The sequence below is a fragment of the Apodemus sylvaticus genome, chromosome 14 (assembly GCF_947179515.1).
Source record: "Apodemus sylvaticus chromosome 14, mApoSyl1.1, whole genome shotgun sequence".
NCBI lineage: Eukaryota > Metazoa > Chordata > Mammalia > Rodentia > Muridae > Apodemus > Apodemus sylvaticus.
Window position 1 is genome coordinate 4,321,905 of NC_067485.1, and position 20,940 is coordinate 4,342,844.

Consider the following 20,940-nt stretch of genomic DNA (forward strand, 5'->3'; position numbering starts at 1 on the left):
CAATCTCCATAGCCTCAGGATAGTGTCAGGCCTTGGGGCCTCCACTTGAGCTGGATCCCACTTTGGGCCTGTCCCTGGTCCTTCTTTACCTCAGTCTCCTCTTCATGTCCATCCCTGCAGTTCTTTCAGACAGGAACAATTGTGGGTCAGAGTTTGTCTGTGGGATGACAACCCTATCCCTCACTTGATGCCCTGTCTTCTTGCTGGAGGCAGGCTCTATAAGTTTCCTCTCTCTACTGTAGGGATTTCATCTGAGGTCTTGCCCTTTGAGTCCTGAAAGCCTCTCACCTCACATGTCTCTGGTACATTCTGCAAGCTCCCCCCACAACATCCTACTTCCTGAGGTTGCCTGTTACTATTTTTTTCTGCTGGCCCTCAGGGATTCAGTCCTTTTCTGTCACCCAATAACAGACCAGGATCCCCTCCCCCCCCCACCAAGCTCCCATCTGTCCATGTTCCCTCCCAGTTCTTTCCCTACCCTTTTGTGATTGCTTTCTTCTTACTCTGGTAGTACTGAGCCATCCTCACCTTCAGCTTGTTTAACTTCTTGAGTTCTGTGGACTGTATCTTTGGTATTCTGTATTTCTTTGTCTTTTTTGTTAATATCCACTTATTACTGATTACATACCATGTGTGTCATTTTGTGTCTGAGTTACCTCACTCAAGATGATATTTTCTAATTTCATCCATTTGCTTGCAAAACTCAGTATATATATAATGTATTAATGTCTCTGCTTAAGTAACTGATATGGGCAAACTAACAATGTAACTGGGTTCTACAATTCCTTTCCTGGTTCGTCGAATGTATAAAAGGAAGAAGCTTACTGCATATGAATATTCATCATCCTCTGCTTCTCAACTAGGTAAAGGATTTCACTAGTTACAACCTCCTGACATCACAAGTGCTGTTTGATGATATCTTGAGACCTCAAATAATGAGCTATTTTTCCTAATGTAAACAATTTTCTAGAGTACCATTTTACAGAAATAGGATTATTATTATTTTTTTTTAAAAAAAGTGTTGCTCCAATGCACAGGAGTGAGTCTGATTTTATTGTATAACTAAATAGTTGACACTTAGCCATGGGGAGTATTTTATAGTGACAATATGGAAGAATTTGGGCAGATAAATCCCTACCTTTCATTTATTGAGCAGTACATAGAATGCCCATTTTTGGAACTTTGGAAGAAACAAATACTAACATGGATCTGTCACAGGAATACAGGTGCCTAAGTAACAGAGGTGAAGGAGAATACTGAAAATGCCATTTTCCAAAGACTGTGGAGAATCATGAATCAGACAATTTGGAGTCTAAGCAATAACATAATTTAATACCATTTATTAATATTAATAGATAAGAATGTGTAATACACAACATAAAATAAATATAGTGAGTGAAACTATGTAACAATATGGTTAAATATAAAACTGAAGTTGTTTCTCGTAATAATCTCTTCTGCTGTGGTTAAGAGGGAGGTAGAAGGGAACATTAAAATAAAATGACCAGCAACTTCTTCAGTCATGAGGAAATTTCCATTGTGAAAAGATATATGTTGAAGTTGTTTCATTTTTCCCTGCTAAAGGAAACATAAAAATTTCATTGTACAAACATTCTCAGATGACAGATTCACCCCATTTCAGATAAGACTAGTTTTTCAGTATATTTTATGAACAAAGAATCTACACAAAGAATTACTTGAGTTAACACTATATCTGAATTTGAATAATATTGCAGGTTAAAATTCTCACATATGTGTTGTGGTGGATCCCATGAAAATTAATGTTTATACCAAATGCTAGGCATTTGGCAAGATCATCTCTCAAACATCATTGTTTTTGTACAAGGATAGCACAGCTTGCTGGCACATGGTTTAATCTTGTAGTAAGTTTAGTGCATTTTTAAATCAAATAATTGTTTCTAAGTAAACCTTTTTAAAAAGAATTTCATATCTAAGTTATCCTACATGACTTATGGACCATGGGAAGAAAAGGATAGAAATACAGCAAGTAATATTCTGGAATTCTTACAGGGTTTAAAAAAAGAATTCCCTTGTCATACATACATGTATGTATGTATGTATGTATATATGTGTGTCTGTATGCTTACCTATGTATATATCCATATAACCACATAATTTAAGTGTTGTTTAAAATATTTTCCAATGCTTTAATACCATGATATGCTAAAATGCTGTTCTAATATTTACAAATTTATGAAATCAAGGAATGATATTATTGTTCGTTCCCTGTGATAACTAATTAAAAGTTCTCTTAACTTGTAGGACCTTCCACCTGAGTAGCATCAGATGAAATCTTTACTTCTGTAGTATGAGCATCTGTGGTTTCCCACTGTGGCCATTTATGTTTTTTTTTTTTTTTTTTATCATAACAGGTGACTTGCCAGCAGTATTTACTGATGTCTTTATGTCATCTGACCTCTTTTGGTTATGGTCACAATGATATTGTTATTCTATCCAAATATATCTACACAGTTGTCAATCATGATATGTATGATAGATATCTGTAACACCACAATGCCAAAAAAAAGATTGTCTTGTCATTTCACATACTTTAAGAAATTGATGTCCAAAATGATAAGGAAAGTAGCAGTAACTACAAGCAGATATGAAACTGTGACATGAAGTCTATGTCTGAAATGGAGACTCTAAGTTCTTTGCAACTAACTAGTTAAAATTTCATATATATTGTAAAGAATGGGGAAACTACTAAAGCAATGTAACATTTCAGAACTGATATGCTGCCATAATGACTGGTGAATCACAGCAATGACTTCCAAGGTTTCTTGAATTGGTGATTTTTTTGCAGGGGTTTGGGGACAGAGGCAAAGTTTTATTTTGATGCTTTGAATGGGATGGCCGTGTAACTGCAGGCATCACAATATATGACACCATCTTTGTGACAACTTTTGGGTATTTGAAGTGGCTTGGCTTCCTCATAGGAGGTTTGTCATTGATTAGAATTTAAGGTCACAGAAGGCAGGTGCCATTTGCAGTGTACTCTCTGTGCTTCGTGTTTGCTGCCTAAGATGAGAGCCACCAGCTCTCTGCTTCCTGTTGGTTGTCCTACCTTCCTGCAGCTATGCTCTTCTGTCATGACTTTGAAGGACATTAATCTCTCTGGATATCTAATTCCCAAATAAGTATTTCATTCTATGAGCTGCTTTCATCTTGGTGCTTTATTAAAGCAATAGAAAAATGACTAAGACAAGGTGGTGAGAAGAGGAATTTTAGTTGAGAAACTGCAACACCAGATTGGCCGATTGTCTAGGGAAGGCTATGGGATATTGTCCTGATTAACAATGGAGTTTGTAAGGACAAGATCTGCAGGATGGTGCCACCCTTGAGTTATATTGAGATAAAGAAAGGTATGGGGTGCTGGTCATGAGGCAGCACTCCTACACAGCCTCTGCTTCAGTTCTTTCCTCTTCAGTTTAGGCCCTGACATTCCTCAGTAGTTAACTGTAACAAGGAGTATATTGTGAAGTGTTAACCTGCTCTGTAGGTTGCTTTTCATCCGTGTTTTATCATAGCAACAGTAATAAATTAGGACACTTTCTAAATTGAGGAACCTATTTCTTGGCCTATCTTACTCTTTTCTGAGTAATACTAGTATGACTTTCTTCCTGTGGACCTTATTTCTGGAAGCTAGTTGTTAAAGAGAACCCTAGCTTTCTTTTCTTCTTTTGTTATTGTCTTATTTGGGTTGTCTAACTTTTTTTCCTTTTCAAAACATATGGTATTTATTGATTCTCTGTGAATTTCTCATCATGCCACCCAGTAACACTCCTTTTCTAGTCTGACCACATCTACTCTTTCCCCTGGAAACTTCCACCCAAAATTAAAAATTAAATATAAATTAAGTAAAGTTTTAAATTAAAATTAAACTGACAGAAGAAGGGGTTTTGAGGATGGGACTTAGAGGAGGGTACTGCAATCAGGATATAAAGTAAATAATGAAAGTAATAAAAATATCAATGCATGCAGCTTCATAGTAAAATTAAGAGCTACTGAAAAAAGACTGAGGTACATTATACTGTACCTGAAATAATTCAAACATACATGATTCTATTTTGCAGAAGTAAGAGCGAGTGCTAAAAGAACACAAATTATATTATATAACAGACACTCCAACTCCAGAAGAATGCAATCCTAGTTTGTCCTTTAATTCAGTGACCTTTCGGAGACATTCCCAATTCCTGGATCACAATGAAGACTTTGTTCCCAAAGGGAATAATCATATCCCCTTACCTATTTTGGGAGGTCACTCCCAAATCATGAGTTCAGCAAGTTGGATCCCACAGCACATGAGGGGCTACGCGGACAGATAAGGTGTAGGTGTCTAAGTGATTCCTCATAGAGGTTTTCATTTTAATAGCACAGAGATGAGCTGTTTTAGCAGGATGTAATTTGTACATGGCATCTTCAGTAGAATACTATACATAAAAAAGGAAAATTTTACTGTTGATTGTCATACAATTAATGTTGCTTACAAAATTCTGAATACAAAGATCAGCATAAATGTTTTGTAGACCAGCTCATAGTATATTCAGAATTCAAAATAAATAAAAATATACAGCTTAAGAATTGCCCTGAGGTAACCCAGACTCAAAAGGTGAATCATGGTATGCACGCACCAATAAGTGGATATTAACCTAGAAACCTGGAATACCCAAAACATAATCTACACATCAAATGAGGTACAAGAAGAAAGGAAGAGTGGCTCCTTGTTCTGGAAAGTCTCAGTGAAGCAGTATTCAGGAAAACCAGAACGAGGAAGTGGGAATGGGTGGGTGGGAGGACAGGGGGAGAGAAGGGGGCTTACGGGACTTTCTGGGAGTGGGGGGGGGGGCTAGGAAAGGGGAAATCGTTTGAAATGTAAATAAAAAATATATCGAATAAAAAAAAAGATCAGCATAAATGTTTTGTAGACCAGCTCATAGTATATTCAGAATTCAAAATAAATAAGAATATATAGCTGAAGAATTGCCCTAAATATTTTCTTCAAATCAATTCTCCTTATAGAATTGTAGGAAACTTTGAAAATCATGTCTGAATTTCTCAGTACTACATGTATATCTGCTACCTTCACAACCCAGAGGAAGGTGTCAGGTTCCCTGGAAATAGAATGAATGAAGAGTGTTGCAGGTCATGTGTGTTCTGTGTATGGAAACAGTATTGTTAAAAAGGGAACCATCTTTCCAACCACCATGGCGACATATTTAATATCTATTGTAGTATGAATCCATGTAATACTCTTGCAACACTCTGCAACACAAGGAGCAGAAAGCTCACTAGTGACCCAACACAATGCAGGTGTAACAGCTCCTGCTATAGGGAAGGCAGAGTTGCTGAAGTCCTGGGTAGAAATGGGAGCACAAAGCTCCTGTTACCAAAGAAATCATTGTATGGAATATTGTACAGGAAAATGATTCACAGAAGTAGCTATGCCTGACCCAGACTTCTCTAGGTAGTTGAAAAAGGGGAACTCAGTAATAGCTTCATGTTCTAATCAATGACATATATTTAACATGTGCAATATTCACAATACCATGGTAATAATACTAGGATGTCAATAACCCACAGGTATTATACATACACACTTCTTTTAATTTGTCTCACAGGAACTCAAACCAATACTTTAGTCTGACCTGCACACAACTGTGTAGCATGCTCTGTCTTCCAAACCATGACAGTTATAATGTAGAAGACCCTCAAGTGGTGGGATTACAGACATGGTACAACACTCTTGCTTGAGAAATGCACCGGTTTATAAAGTGAATATACATGTCTGAGCAAAGGAAACCTCTTGGCATGGGACATTGGTCTAGTTTATAATCCTGTAAATACAAACCAATGTACCTTAAAAATACATTGATTCTAACTATGTGCAGTTCCCCAAGTGTTTACTATATCAATACCTTTGTATAGAAGAAAAATTTCCAAGCAGAGATTGGTCATTAAGGACACTAAGCCAAATTTCATATAAATCAGATGAAAGCAAGCTTCCTTAACCATTTCTAATGAAATCCTTTTTAATGAGGAAAATCACAAGAAAATTAATGATCAATGTACATTTTAGAAAGTATTTGAGAAACATTTCTGTTTAAAAATAGCAGTTTAGCCCAGTGATTCTCAACTTGTGTGCCACAATACTTTTGGGGGTCACATATCCTGTATATCGATATTCCATAGAGTATGCATAATACTCCATAATAGTTATGGAGTATTATACATAAAATTTCAGTTATGAAATGACATCAAAATGATGTCATGGTTATGGATGATCACAGCATGATTTCAGACGACTAGGAAGGCTAAGAACAACTGGTTGAGACCCTACTTCCTTAAGATATTCTCAGCCTGTCACCAACTGGAAACTTGCCTCTAAGGTGGACACTACAGGCAGAAGCCCATGTGTTCTTACCTAAAACTAGAATCAAAGATGCAGAGTTCTGGCTGCATTATCAGTGAAATAACCCTACTGTCTATTCTAAGTGCTTTTCCTGGTTTCCAGTCCACACTACTACCTGCAATCAGAGAACTGCACTCCAGTTCATAGCCTGAAGCTCTGTCTGTCTCAAAGGAGGCCAGCTTCTCTGTGGGCCATCCTGAAAGGATCCTTTTATAACTGCTCTTTGAGAGGCTTCACCCAGCAGCTGATTAAAATTGATAAACAGACCCACAGGCAAACACTGAATAGAGCACTTTGACTATTATGGAACAGTTAGGGAAGGGATTCAGGGCACTGGTGGAGATTAGGAGTCTACAGGAAGACCAACAAAGTCAAATACAGGGGTTATTCCTAAAGCTTTTGGCTGTCTGTGGAAGCCCTTCACCAACTGGCCTCAGTAGGAGCAAATGTGCTAACCCTGAAGAGAGTTGATGTGTCGAGGTGCAAGGATAACACATGGGATCCCTAACCCACTCAGGGGAGAAGGGAAAAGACTCTGTAACAGGTGAGGAGGTAGAGGTCAGCATTCAAGATGTAAAATAAATAAATAAAGAAATAAAGAAATAAATAAAGAAATAAATAAAGAAATAAATAAATAAATGTGCAATAATTCTAATAACAGCTAAATAAAGGAAAAAAGAAACAGTAACTATATAAAACCACCAAAACAAACATACAAAAATGGTAAGTGTTCTTTCTGTAATTAAGCAACAATTAAACAATGGCAGCGACAGAAAATACCTCCTTCCTGTTGTATAATTGGGTCAATTTGTCTTTCTGATCACAGAGTATAAAGTTGTAATATACAAGTATACGTCTGTATACAGGCATACTTGGAATGTGGTGAACTTTCTTACTCAACACCCTGCTTTACATGTGAGAAGGTCTTACAGTTTCACTTCCATTCCTTAAAATGTGGAAATAATCAGCTATTTAATTAATTGTAAGCAGCAGCATGTTTGAGGACAGAAAAGTGTCTTTGCTCATGAAATACCACAATTAACTTTCATGTTGTACCAAGGATTACAAATAAGACAAATGGAAGGTTCCCAGGTGTTTCTGTACCTTTAAATTGCTGTGAAAACTCATGGCCACCTCCAGTTACTGATCTTCACTTTCCTCCCCATGACATGGTCCCAGGTTTCTGGCAATTAGAGCCAGACACACTTTGAAAGCTCCAGGGCCAAGGATGGATCATTCAGTAACTTTGCCCAATATTATTAACCATGCCTATTCTCAGAGCATTATCTTTTCTTTTGATGTTTGGGACCATAGCTCTATAATCTACTGAGAGGCAAACTCAGATCATGGCCCAAATAAAAATAAAACAGTGATATTTGCTCCAGACTTACTGCTGCCCACTGGTAACTTAAGCTTGGTAGACTATTTAGAAGTAGGTAGGCTAATTCTTCATTATTTGACATGGGGTTAAAATGGCAATATCTCACTAATGTAAAAGTGATGCTTTATTTTTTTTTGGTAGAGAAGGAAAAGAATTAAGTTTATCTACTGGACAGAGGGCAACACTCAAATCTTTCAAAACTTATTGTAAGTGTGTGATGGACCAGTTATTTTGAACTATTTTTATTTAGGAATAGTTTTTTTTTTTTGTTAAGTATGATTTAAGGCATGAATTTTGTAAAACACATTTTTAGCACTATATTTCTTGTTTTGCTATTAATTGACATGGTACAGTCATAGAGATAAAATCAATGGGAACATTTGCAATGCCAAAACAAGCTCTTCCAATTTATGAGGAAGTTAACTTCCAAGAGAAGGTGTTCACCTGTGTCTTGGTGATGAATCTTTGAGATTATAAGAATTTTACTTAATATGCCTCTTATTCAGAGGTCATGTGTCCATAGTTCAAGAAAACTATCATCATCAGGCAATCTCAAGGACAAAAAGCACATCTCTAGAGTGATGCTGAATGTAGGCGATGCAAAAATTGTTCTTACCTTTAAAACGGAAGCTACTATGAGCACAGATTCTTCACTACAGTTAATATGTAGTTCAATGTAAATCTTATCCCTAAGGGACCAGTGTGATTTTTCTGGTACGAATGGGAATATTTGATATGAACTTTGGCCCCTTCCCGCAATTATGGATAACATATCCTGTGTGGGATAAGGACAAACTTCGGTTATTTCAGAGCCAAACACCTGAAGTACAAATGTGTCTTTTAAAGTAAACCAGAGCTATGGCAATAATGGACGCATAGCTACAACTGAAAGGAATGAAGAAGACATTTCACTTTTTTTCTAATTTAGCTTCCAAATATATTTTATTCCCTATCGATTTTTTCCAACTTTGAAACATCAATGTTTCTTGGAATTAATTAATCTTCAAGACTGAATCACACTTCTCTTCACCAAAGCATTTTGGTGGTCAGTGTTCTCTTACTTTTTCTTTTCTCCTATGAATATCTTTCCCAAGCATGCCATTCCAAGTTACTACTGGGATAGTTCTCTTTCACAGAACAAATTTCTCTTTTACTTCCTGTCTGTCATGGCCTCTATTATGAATCATAACATTTGTGATGATCCAATGTCTACATCTAAAGATGCTGTCACATTTAAGAACCCAAGCAAATGTCAATCGTTCTCCAGTGGTTTCATTCTGTAGAAGTGATGAGCAAACACAGATTTACTCCACATTTTCTCTCATTATAATTGACTACATGAGTACAGGCATTGATGACAGTAACTTATACTCTAATAAACCTAGGGAATGGGCAGTAATTCTCATGTGTCTAACATGATAACTTGTTAACATGCACAATAAATTCCTGGCACAGGCATAGTGCTAAAATAGATCCTGAACAGTGAAAGAATATTTCCAATGGAAATCTAGTAGCATATTTAAAATAGACTAAACCATATTAGGTGCCAATTTTATATAGCCCAGTAGCATAAAAAGATCAATATATTTCAAAGAACAATGTGTATATCTAATTAATTGATAATATCAAATAAATGTCTATAAATGTTTTAAATTATAAGATTTAGTAATCTCAGAGGCAATTATATTAAAGTACAATCTAGAGTATTATGGAGTCAAAACACTGCTGAAGATATTGACAGTTGGAAAATCAATAGGGCACTTCCAAAGATTCATTTCATTCTAAAAACTGGTGAGTTTGGGTCTTTTCTGAAATCAGTTCAACTCATGGGAATACTGTATCATTTCTCTTTTTTCCTTTTTCTTTAAATCAGAAGACTCAAATTTCAGTGGGATTTATATCTGTTTTAAAAGGATCTTACCCTCATGAATAGGTTATCTGTACATTCATCAGTTTGATAAAATAATTTACTTAGAAGAAAGGTTCCCAGAATCTATGTGAAATAGGTCAGTTGTAGAAACCCAAAATGAAACTCATAAGTACAGGAGAAGGCAGCATTCTGTCCAAACAAACAATGGGTGGAAATTTATAAAATACTTGTTTTTTTATTGGTGCAATAGTAGTTTGCAAAGTTGCTTGTAGTGTTATATCCATATTGCCTTCTGGTTTCTCTGAATCTAATACAGGGAAATCATTATTTGTTGTAATTGATCTCACTTAGTTCTTGCATGACCCTCCCATTTCATAGCTTGCATGCCTTATGCTTCACCACAAATACACAGAAAATAAGTGATCAGTATTATAAAATTTCTAATAATGGCATTGCTTGATAAGACATTGGATAACTTGTAGTATATGGCCCATGCTTCTGGTATACAAAGTAATTTCTGGGTTTGCCTTGAAAGCTATGCATATAGGTATTAGAGTCAAACAATGAAATAGTACCAACATGTTAGTTCACCTGTGTGACTTTCTGACTGAACAGCAATGGCCAACTGCAAATTATCAGCAGTATCTGCACTTCAAAACACAACTTGCCTGGCTATATTTCTACTACAGTACTTGGCTTCCTCGCTACTACCCCCTCCCCCCGAACCGAGAGCTCATATCTGAGATCATGGTGTCTATGTCTCTCATATGGGTACATTAGGCTCTATGTTAAGACTATCATAAGAGAAAAGCATGGTGGAACATGCCTTTATACCCAGATCTCAGAAGCTGAGCCGAGAGGATGGATCTTTGTAAGTTTAAGGTCACCCTGGTCTACACAGGAAATTTCAGAGCAGTCAGATCTTTTACATAGGGAAAACCTAATTTGGTGTTGAAAGGTTGTTCTTTGTATTATACACATCTATATCAATACTCTATATATCAAAGTAAGTGACACATCCTTAAGTAATTACAGAATCTCATTTCTGGGATTTACCTCTTATATAAATTCATGATCATTGGAAAGAGGTACCAAATAAGGAGGCAATTTCTTCCAATAGGAGTTTATAACCCACAGGTGAAGTTTCCCTTCACATGGTTTAGTAAATATTTCATTGCTGTTTGTTATAATTCATAGTTTAAGTGCTAAATGATTCTAAGTTTTAAGTATACACACCTATAATACTCTCCTAGAGAAGAGGAGCCACTGAACTTTCCGCCAGAGCACAATGGCCAGGGGTCCATGTCCTCCCACTGTGGCAGCTGCTGAGTCCATGTTCTAATTCTTTATGTTGCTGATGTTAGATGGAGAATTCGGGAACATGAAATATTTGCTCCATGTGGATGAAAAAATGATGTTTCTTACCACACTGCAACCATGTCTAATCTGAAAAATTTTGGAGAGTTTTCAATTATAAATGTGACCAGGAAATCTGTGATAAAACAGGGCAAATACAGAGGGTCTCTGTCATTTTGCATGGTTACAAATCACATTTTATTTAAAACTCTTGGGGGCTAAAAGTATGTAGTTCAAAGTTGTGAGAAAATATTAGCTTTAATAAATCATAGGGGTGGACTTCTTGTAAGAAATTTAAACATTGTAAGATCAGATATTCAAGTGAGATCATCATAGCCCAATTTGATATAAGAGGATGTTTTCCAGTTTTCACCTTGTGATGACCAGTATGTTATACACATTGGTCACTTGATTAACTTTGGATGTCTTTGACATATTCATGGCTGTGCATATTTGTTAGGGTCCTTATAGAAACAGGAGGGAAGATGACCTTTGAATTTGGTCATTTAAGTGGGATTCCATCCTACACACAGTTCCCAAGGGCTAACTAAAAAGCTAGAGACAGGCGAACCCATCTGAGCAGAAACATTCCCATGTCTCTGATGGCTCAATGCAGAAGCTATGGGAACAGTGCAATCTCAGGTTTATTACGCTGGGAGATATTTGAAATAATGCCTATGTGGAGGAAACTGGAGACTTATGGGTCTCCCATGTCAGGGTCTTTTGAATCCTATTTTTTCCTTCTCATATTTGACCCTATATAATATGAGGAATATTTATTCTCAGTTATGCTGTCCTAAAATATATTCCTTTCAGGTCAAAGGGCAGTTGGCCAATTAATAATGATTCAGAAATTCAAATACTGAGAGTCAAAATAAACATTTAATATCAATACTGTAGAAGTTTTGATATTTTAGTATAGTTTTTGAAAGGCAAATAGAAAATTGTACTCTATATTTTCTCTAAACCAATCATAACCAGCATCAAGAGGCCAACGGTATATTTAACCACACTAATTTTATATTGTCTTTCTTTGGTTGAATAAACCACATTGAAAATGAGTAGAATTTCACACATTCTACACTAATTATATCAGAATTCAGTCTTGATTGCTGAACACAGTACCCAGGATTTTGATCATTTCACAGCATTTTTCTCATTGGTTTAATCTAAACATATTCTATATCAGAACTGACAAAACACTGAGTCATTGAGCTCAAATAAGCATTTATATTTTTCTTACTTAAAATCCACCAATGACATTTCCTCTCCAGATGAACACCATTTAAAGTTTTACTTATTTTACAAAATGAAACAAAAGCAAAATCAAAACCATCATCATCAACAACAAAATAACCTAGGCTCTCAGAATAATCCCACATTCCTATCTCATTGTAAAGGCTTCTCAAAGCTAGGCTTAAATTTTATACCTAATTACCTTTCGGCAATAAAATTTTCCAGGACTTTATTGGGATAGCTAGGAAGCCATGAGATATATGGTGCTATATCAGCATATAGATGGTAAGGTGGCATTAGGTTAATAGAAGAATTTCATGCAATTTTATATAAAATCCTAAAATGTTGTCCCAGAAGAGGTCAGGGATACTGATTCCCCCAGAATTTCTTTTGTTATTGAGAATAGTTTTAGATATGCTGAGTTTTTTGTTATTCCAGATGAATTTGAGAATTGCTCTTTCTAACTCTCTGAAGAATTGAGTTGGGATTTTGATGGGTATTGCGTTGTTCGAACTATTAAAGGAAGTCTGCTGACTTCTAAATTATATAACCAGTGACTTGCTATAACCCAAAAGATCAATAACAAAGAAAAATTAGCAGCAGTGCGGAGGTAATGTGTGGTTAAATATGTGAACAATATCAACAAAATAGAGGTTATATTTGCTTGCACACATTAGAGATTATGTATCCCAGAAATATTCACTAAAAATACTGACTGACAACAAAAGTTTCAATTGTTCACAAACATGGAAGATCCTGCTATACCACTCCTGGGCACATGCCCAGAAGATTCCCCAGCATGTAATAAGGATACATGCTCCACTATGTTCATAGCAGCCCTATTTATAATAGCCAGAAGCTGGAAAGAATCCAGGTATGCCTCAACAGAAGAATTGATGGAAAAAATGTGGTATATCTACACAATGGAGTACTATTCAGCCATTAGAAACAATGAATTCATGAAATTCTTAGGCAAATGGATGGAGCTGGAGAACTTTATACTAAGTGAAGGAACCCAGTCTCAAAAGAGGGTATGCACCCACTAATAAGTGGATATTAACCTAGAAAACTGGAATACCTAAAACCTAATCCACACATCAAATGAGGTACAAGAAGAACAGAGGAGTGGCCCCTGGTTCTGGAAAGACTCAGTGTAGCAGTATAGGGCAAAACCAGAACAGGGAAGTGAGAAGGGGTGGGTGGGAGAACAGGGGGAGGGAAGAGGGCTTATGGGACTTTTGGGGAGTGGGAGGCCAGAAAAGGGGAAATCATTTGAAATGTAAATAAAAAATATGTCAAATAAATAAAAAAATTAAAAAAAGAAAACAATATTGTTAAAATATAAAAACAGATAGAAAATATATTTTGCAGATAAGATACATTATGGAGATTACTCAAAACACAGTCAACTCTAAAATTTAGTTTAGTTTCAACTTTCTTCACAGCTCCCCAACTTTCCCCAAGGGAGAATGTTGACTGATATGTAGAGTCAGTAAAATTTGTCCTTCAAAAGAGGAAAACTAAGAGCAGATTTTCTGAAATGCTTGGATTGCAAAAGACTCTCTTCTTAGGTCAAAGTGCCTCTACTGAACATCTGAGCAAACTAGCATACCTGAGAGATCAATACCTCAGGTCAAATTCTATTTTTAAATAACAGAAATACACAGTTATGGTAACTATAACAAAGACAACCATATTCAGTTATTATCTAATTTCTGAACATCAGAAAATCATGCCTGTCACTGGAAGCATGGGATCACATGAGGTCATGGCTCTTAGAGAAGGTCTCTAAAGAAGGTACTGTTTCTCTAAACAAGCATGATTCCCTATTCTGTTCTAAATAAATAAACTAAAATCTGCACATAACGTAGCCCTTATCCATACATCAAAGTATGTTCTCTTGGTAAAGAATGGAGAGTATCACAGAAAACCACAGCTATTCAAGGTACAGAGAACAAAATATCCTGTGGCTACAAGCCAAACTGTGTACAAATTGCATACTAACTCCTGAACCTTGGGCTCCAAACACTGGTTAAAATAGTCAGAAAGATCGTACACCAGAGAATCAGGTAATCTCCTTTGAGATTGGGCCTCTTAGACATGTTGGGAAGGCTTCACATCTGAGAGTCCAACAATATAAAAGGCTTGTCAAAACAATTTCTCATCAAAGCATCATCCATGATTGCATCACTAACTGGGAATGAGTAAATCTTGTGAAGACAAACTTCACACAATTAGTCCATATACTACCGAGGATACTGGACTTGTTGTTTGAACATATTTACAGACACATTTTTATTTACATGATAATAACAATGAATGAAAACTGGCCATGTATCTTCACAGAAGTGGAATATTGACTGGAAACAAACTCAGACCAAGGGACAGGAAGGAATGAAATGATGTAATTGAATTTTAATTTTAATAATAAGATACAAATTATATTTTTATGGTGCTGAGGGTATGGCAGAGTACTGAAGAATACCTGTTTCACAGCCATGAGGACCCACATTTGGGTACCAATGCTTCATGAGATAGAGATATGCAATCATGAGTATGTGTAACAAAGAGATACATGAAGGAGTCTATACTCTATACTGAGGAAAAGAAATCTGCCTCTCAGAAAAAACGACAGAGTGACAGAGAATGAAGAAGCCTGGTAGTCAAATGCATCTGACTAGGCACGCATACCAGGGGACACTGATATGCATGTATGAAGTGACCTCCACATGGCCACATGAATAAATCACATGAAAGATATTTAGCTACATTACGGCTCATTCTGACTGGATTTCTGTTTGAGTCCTTATTCCTTACATTGTCAATAGCAGAGGAACCTTTCACCTTGCCAGATTTTTCTCATATATATGTACTATCACTCAAGGGAATTCATGATGAAGGAAACTACTCATGTAGACTCAGAGGAATCCTGAAGGCGGATGATGCAAGGACTTTCCCTACCTTTAGGATCCAGGCCACTTCATGGACTGAGTGATATTTTATATCCACTTCTTCCCTAGAACCCAATGTTTCCTTCAGCTTTTTGCACGATGTCTCATTGGAAGAAATGATGAATAAGCCCTGTGTTGTGGGGCCTTTTTCTCTTATTACTACAGGATCTCCTGACAGGAAAAAAAGGGAAATACCTGTCAAATGTCATGGAGCACAGAGCACTATCTGCTCATGAAAACCAGACCAATGGTGAGCACAGGTGCAGTGCAGGGGCTGGCATTGACAAGCCTCGAACAATATTTATTTAAATTAGAACAACATTTTTATTTTCTGAAAACATTTCTTCAAGGACAAAAGGGAAATAAACACAACATCACATGAAGAAAATATAAAAAGTATATATTACCAATCTTCTAAACACACAAGTTTGTTAATAGTTATGGCAGGGTAACATATGAAAGCACTAGCGTCATGGGTGAAAATCAGTAAAAATGTTTACTGTAAAGGAATTGGATCTAAGTCACAAAGGTGTTGAAAGACATCAGGAAGATTGCTCTTCTATAATACTGAGCATTTGCCATAGCTGAAATCAAACAGCGGAGGCAACAGTGCATTTCCCGGCAGGACTATCTGCTCTTCTGCTCTTCTCTGTCCTGAGGACACATCTGGTTTAGCTAAGTTACTGAGTATTCTATTTAATGTCACTGGTTAGAAATTACTTTTATACTACACTTTCTCTTTAATCACTGTTTTGTATAACCTAGAAAGTATTAAAATCAAATTGCATGGTGATCATTATACACACCTTGTGTTTTTAGTGCAATTTCAACAGTGACATGTTAGAATATCGACTCTATATACATTTTGTAGCCATTAGCATTTTAAAAAGTCAGAGAGAAGGTGACTCCCTGAGCTTCATTCTATTCTGTTTTACAGGAGGAATGGTCTTCAATGCTCTGCATGCTACATAAGAGTTACATTTATGATCTACACTAAATCCAATAGTGAAAATGGAACAATAATATAAGTATTAGAACAATAGACACTTTTTAAAAAATTCATTCATTTCATTTACATGAGTAAACTGTACCTGTCTTCAGACACACCAGAACAGGGCATCAGATCCTATTACAGATGGATGCGATCTATCATGTATTTGATGGGAATTGAACTCAGAGAGCTAAACAAAGAATTCTCAACTGAGGAATAATGAATGGCTGAGAAGCACCTAAAGAAATGTTCAACATCATTACTCATCAGGGAAATGCAAATCAAAACAACCTTGAGATTCAGCTACACATCAGTCAGAAAAGCTAAGATCAAAAACTCAGGTGACAAGAGTGCTGTCAAGGATGTGGAGGTGGGATGGCAAGCTGGTACAACCAGTCTAGAAATCAGCTTGGTGGTTCCTCAGAAAATCATAGTACGACCTGAGAACCCAGCTATACCACTCCTGGCATATACCAGAAAACCCTCCACTAGGTTCAGCCTGATTTATAATAGCTGGAAACTGGAAAGAACCCAGATGTCTCTCAACAGAGGAATGGATACATAAAATGTGGTATATTTACACAATGGAATACTACTCAGCTATTAAAAACATTGAATTCATGAAATTCTTGGCAAATGGATAGAAATAGAAAATTTCATCCTGAGTGAGGTAACCCAATCACAAAAGAACACACATGGTATGCACTCAGTGATAAGTGGATGTTAGCCCAGAAGTTTGGAATACCCATGATACAATTTACAGACAAATTAAGCTCAAGAAGATGAAAAACCAAAGTATGGATACGTAGGTCCTTCTTAGAAGGTGGAACAAGGAACCAAGCGGACAGGGTCCAGGCAGACCCTGCGCTCACGACCACTGGCCATCGCTGGCCAGCCAGGCTGCGAGCAGCGGAGGATTTACAGCACCTTTCATCACACAGAAGCCACATCAGAACTCTGCCTCCTGCCAGTCAGACACTAGGCCTCCATATTGGTTCTCGGTCGCCAGAGAAATCAGACTGAGGTACACAAATACAACCCGAGACCAACATCGCGGGGATCTAAGCCCGACGGGCATTGGCCTGCACCCAGGCCCTTGGCTGATTGGGGGGCCACCAGGATGCAAACCCGGCCAGGAGGTTCCCCCCTCCCCCGCCGGCGCACGCGCACCACTGCCATTTTGCCTACCGGAAGCCAGAGAGACCTAGCAGGCAAAACCAAACCAGCTAACAGGCATAGCCTGAGGCGGACATAGCAGGGGTCTCAGAAGGTCAGGCCCTGGACTGCCCCCAGGCCCTGGGCTGCTCGGTGGGCCATCTGTGTGCTGACCTGGCCAGGAGGTTGTTAGCCCAGCAGACTCTCCCAGCACTCTCAGGGAGCGCGCACGCCACCATCCTAGCCACCTGACAGACCCAATTAACACTCACAGCTGAGGGGAACTTTGCTCGGACATTGGCCTGCCAGGCTTTTGCCTAGACTCAGGGCCTGAGCAGCTAGGCTAGCCTTGTGTGCACCAACCCGGTTGGGAGTTCCGCTGCCCAGCAGAAAGATCAGCACGCAGAAAAGGTCCCTGCAGCATACAGCCTCAGCACTGCCTGAAGGAGCAAACGGGCACCTTCTGGCTCACAGACACAATCTGGGGCAAAGAACACTAGGGCTGCAAGGGCACCCAAGAGGAGGAAAGCACATTAGCAATCTGCAACAGGGGAAACCCTGCCCTCCAGTGGTGCAGAAATAGCCCTAGAGCCTCTCAGGAGGCTGAAACACCAGCCAGAGACAAGACCAATTAGCTCCAGAGAACAAGATGGCAAAGGGCAAACGCAGGAACGCTACTAACAGAAATCTAGGCATTATGGCAGCATCTGAACCAAACTCTCCAACATCAGCAAGTCCTGGTTATGCCAACACACCAGAGAAACAAGATTTGGATTTAAAATCACTGTTCATGATGCTGCTAGAAGAACACAAAAAGGACATGAATGAATCTCTTAAAGAAATACAGAGCATGAATAAGCTAGAAACCCGTATAATGGAAACACAAAAAACACTTAAAGAAATGCAGGAGAATATGGCCCAAGAGATAGCCAATAAAGAAGAAAGGCAAAAAACACTTAAAGAAATGCAGGAGAACTTGAGTCAACAGGCAAAAGTCATGAAAGAGGAAACACAAAAATCTCTTAAAGAATTACAGGAAAACACAGACAGAAAAATGATGGAAATGAGCAAAACCATGCTGGAACTAAAAACAGAAGTAGAAACAACTAAGAAATCACAAAGGGACACAATTTGGAGATAGAAAACCTTGAGAAGAAATCAGGGGCCATAGATGCAAATATAAACAACAGAATACAAGAGATGGAAGAAAGAATCTCAGATGCCGAAGATACCATAGAAACCATTGACTCAACAGTCAAAGAAAATGCAAAATGCAAAAAGCTTGTATCCCAGAACATCCAGGAAATCCAGAATACAATGAGCAGACCAAACCTAAGGATTATAGGTATAGATGAGAGTGAAGATTTACAACAGAAAGGGCCAGCAAATATCTTCAACAAAATTATGGAAGAAAACTTTCCTAACTTAAAGAGAGAGATGCCTATGAATATACAAGAAGCCTACAGAACTCCAAACAGACTGGACCTGAGCAGAAATACCTCCCGTCACATAATAATCAAAACCCCAAATGCACTAAACAAAGAAAGAATATTAAAGGCAGTAAGAGAGAAAGGCCAAGTAACATATAAAGGAAGACCTATCAGAATCACACCAGACTTCTCACCAGAGACCATGAAAGCTAGAAGATCCTGGGCAGATCTCATGCAGACTCTAAGAGAACACAAATGTCAGCCAAGACTACTATACCCAGCAAAACTCTCATTCACCATAGATGGAGAAACCAAGATATTCCATGACAAAACCAAATTTACACAATATCTTTCCACAAACCCAGCTCTGCAAAGAATAATAGGAGGAAATCTCCAATACAAGGAGGGAAACTACACCCTGGAAAAAGCAAGATAGTTACCTTCCTTCATCAAACCCAAAAGAAGATAACCACTCAAATATAAAAAGAAAATCAAAAATGACAGGAAGTAATAATCACTATTCCCTAATATCTCTTAACATCAATGGTCTTAATTCCCCAATAAAAAGACATAGACTAACAGACTGGATAAGGAAACAGGACCCTACAATTTGCTGTATACAGGAGACACACCTCAGTGTCAAAGATAAAAGCTACCTTAGAGTAAAAGGCTGGAAGACAATCTTACAAGCCAATGGTCACAGGAAACGAGCAGGAGTAGCCATTCTAATATCAGATAAAATTGACTTTCAACCTAAAGTCATCAAAAGAGACACAGAAGGACACTTCTTGCTGGTCAAAGGAAAAATCCACCAAGAAGAACTTTCAATTCTGAACATCTATGCGCCAAATACAAAGACACCCTCATTCGTAAAAGAAACTTTAGTAAAGCTCAAAGCACACATTGCACCTAACACAATAATTGTGGGGGACTTCAACACTCCACTTTCCTCAATGGACCGATCGGGAAAACAGAAAATAAACAGAGACACAGTAAAACTAATTGAAGCTTTGGACCAATTGGATTTGACTGATATTTATAGAACATTTCACCCTAAAGCAAAAGAATATACCTTTTTCTCAGCACCTCATGGTACCTTCTCCAAAATCGACCATATAATTGGACACAAGGCAGACCTCAACAAATATAAGATGATCGAACTAATCCCATGCCTCCTATCAGATCACTATGGTGTAAGAGTGATTTTCAATAGCAACAAAAACAACAGAAAGCCCACATACACATGGAGGCTGAATAATACTCTACTCAATGACACCTTGACCAAAGAAGAAATAAAGAAGGAAATCAGAGACTTTTTAGAATTTAGTGAAAATCAAGGCACAACATACCCAAATCTTTGGGACACAATGAAAGCAGTGCTAAGAGGTAAACTCATAGCCCTGAGTGCCTCCGAAAAGAAAATGGAGAGAGCATGCACTAGCAGCTTAATGACACACCTGAAAGTCCTGGAACAAAAGGAAGCCAATTCACCCAGGAGGAGTGGAAGGCAGGAAATCATCAAACTCAGGGCTGAAATCAATCAATTGGAAACAAAGCGAACCATACAAAGAATTAACGAATCCAGGAGCTGGTTCTGTGAGAAAATCAACAAGATAGAAAAACCCTTAGCCAGACTGACCAAAGGGCAAAGAGAAAGTATCCAAATTAACAAACTTAGAAATGAAAAGGGAGATATAACAACGGAAACTGAGGAAATCCAAAGAATCATCAGATCCTACTACAAGAGCCTGTACTCAACACAACTGGAGAATCTGGAGGAAATGGATACTTTCCTTGACAGATACCAAATACCAAAATTAAGTCAGGACTAAATAGATCATCTAAACAGTCCCATAACGCCTAAAGAAATAGAAGGAGTCATAGAAAGTCTTCCAACCAAAAAAAGCACAGGACCAGATGGTTTCAGTGCAGAATTCTATCAGACCTTCAAAGAAGAGTTAACACCAATACTCTTCAAACTATTCCACAAAATAGAAACAGAAGGAACACTACCCAATTCCTTCTACGAAGCCACAATTACGCTGATACCAAAGCCACACAAAGATCCAACAAAGAAAGAGAACTTCAGACCAATTTCCCTTATGAACATCGATGCAAAAATACTCAATAAAATTCT

The 20,940-nt window shown here is 37.7% G+C and overlaps 1 long non-coding RNA gene across 6 annotated transcripts in view; it reads right to left on the reverse strand.

The window, feature by feature from the left end:
- Positions 1 to 1,351: 1,351 nt before the first annotated feature.
- Positions 1,352 to 20,940, reverse strand: part of LOC127664768 (uncharacterized) — a 34,193-nt gene continuing 14,604 nt past the window's right edge. The window contains exons 1-5 of one of the 6 annotated variants that reach the window (XR_007973247.1): positions 15,238 to 15,639; positions 10,921 to 11,130; positions 8,431 to 8,589; positions 4,270 to 4,454; positions 1,356 to 1,578 (exon numbers count right to left, since the gene is read on the reverse strand). This is a non-coding gene — a long non-coding RNA (uncharacterized LOC127664768). Of the gene's footprint in view, positions 1,579 to 4,269; positions 4,455 to 8,430; positions 8,590 to 10,920; positions 11,131 to 15,237; positions 15,640 to 20,940 lie in introns of those variants that run through there. The other 5 variants (XR_007973249.1, XR_007973246.1, XR_007973250.1 and 2 more) reach the window with 5 other exon arrangements.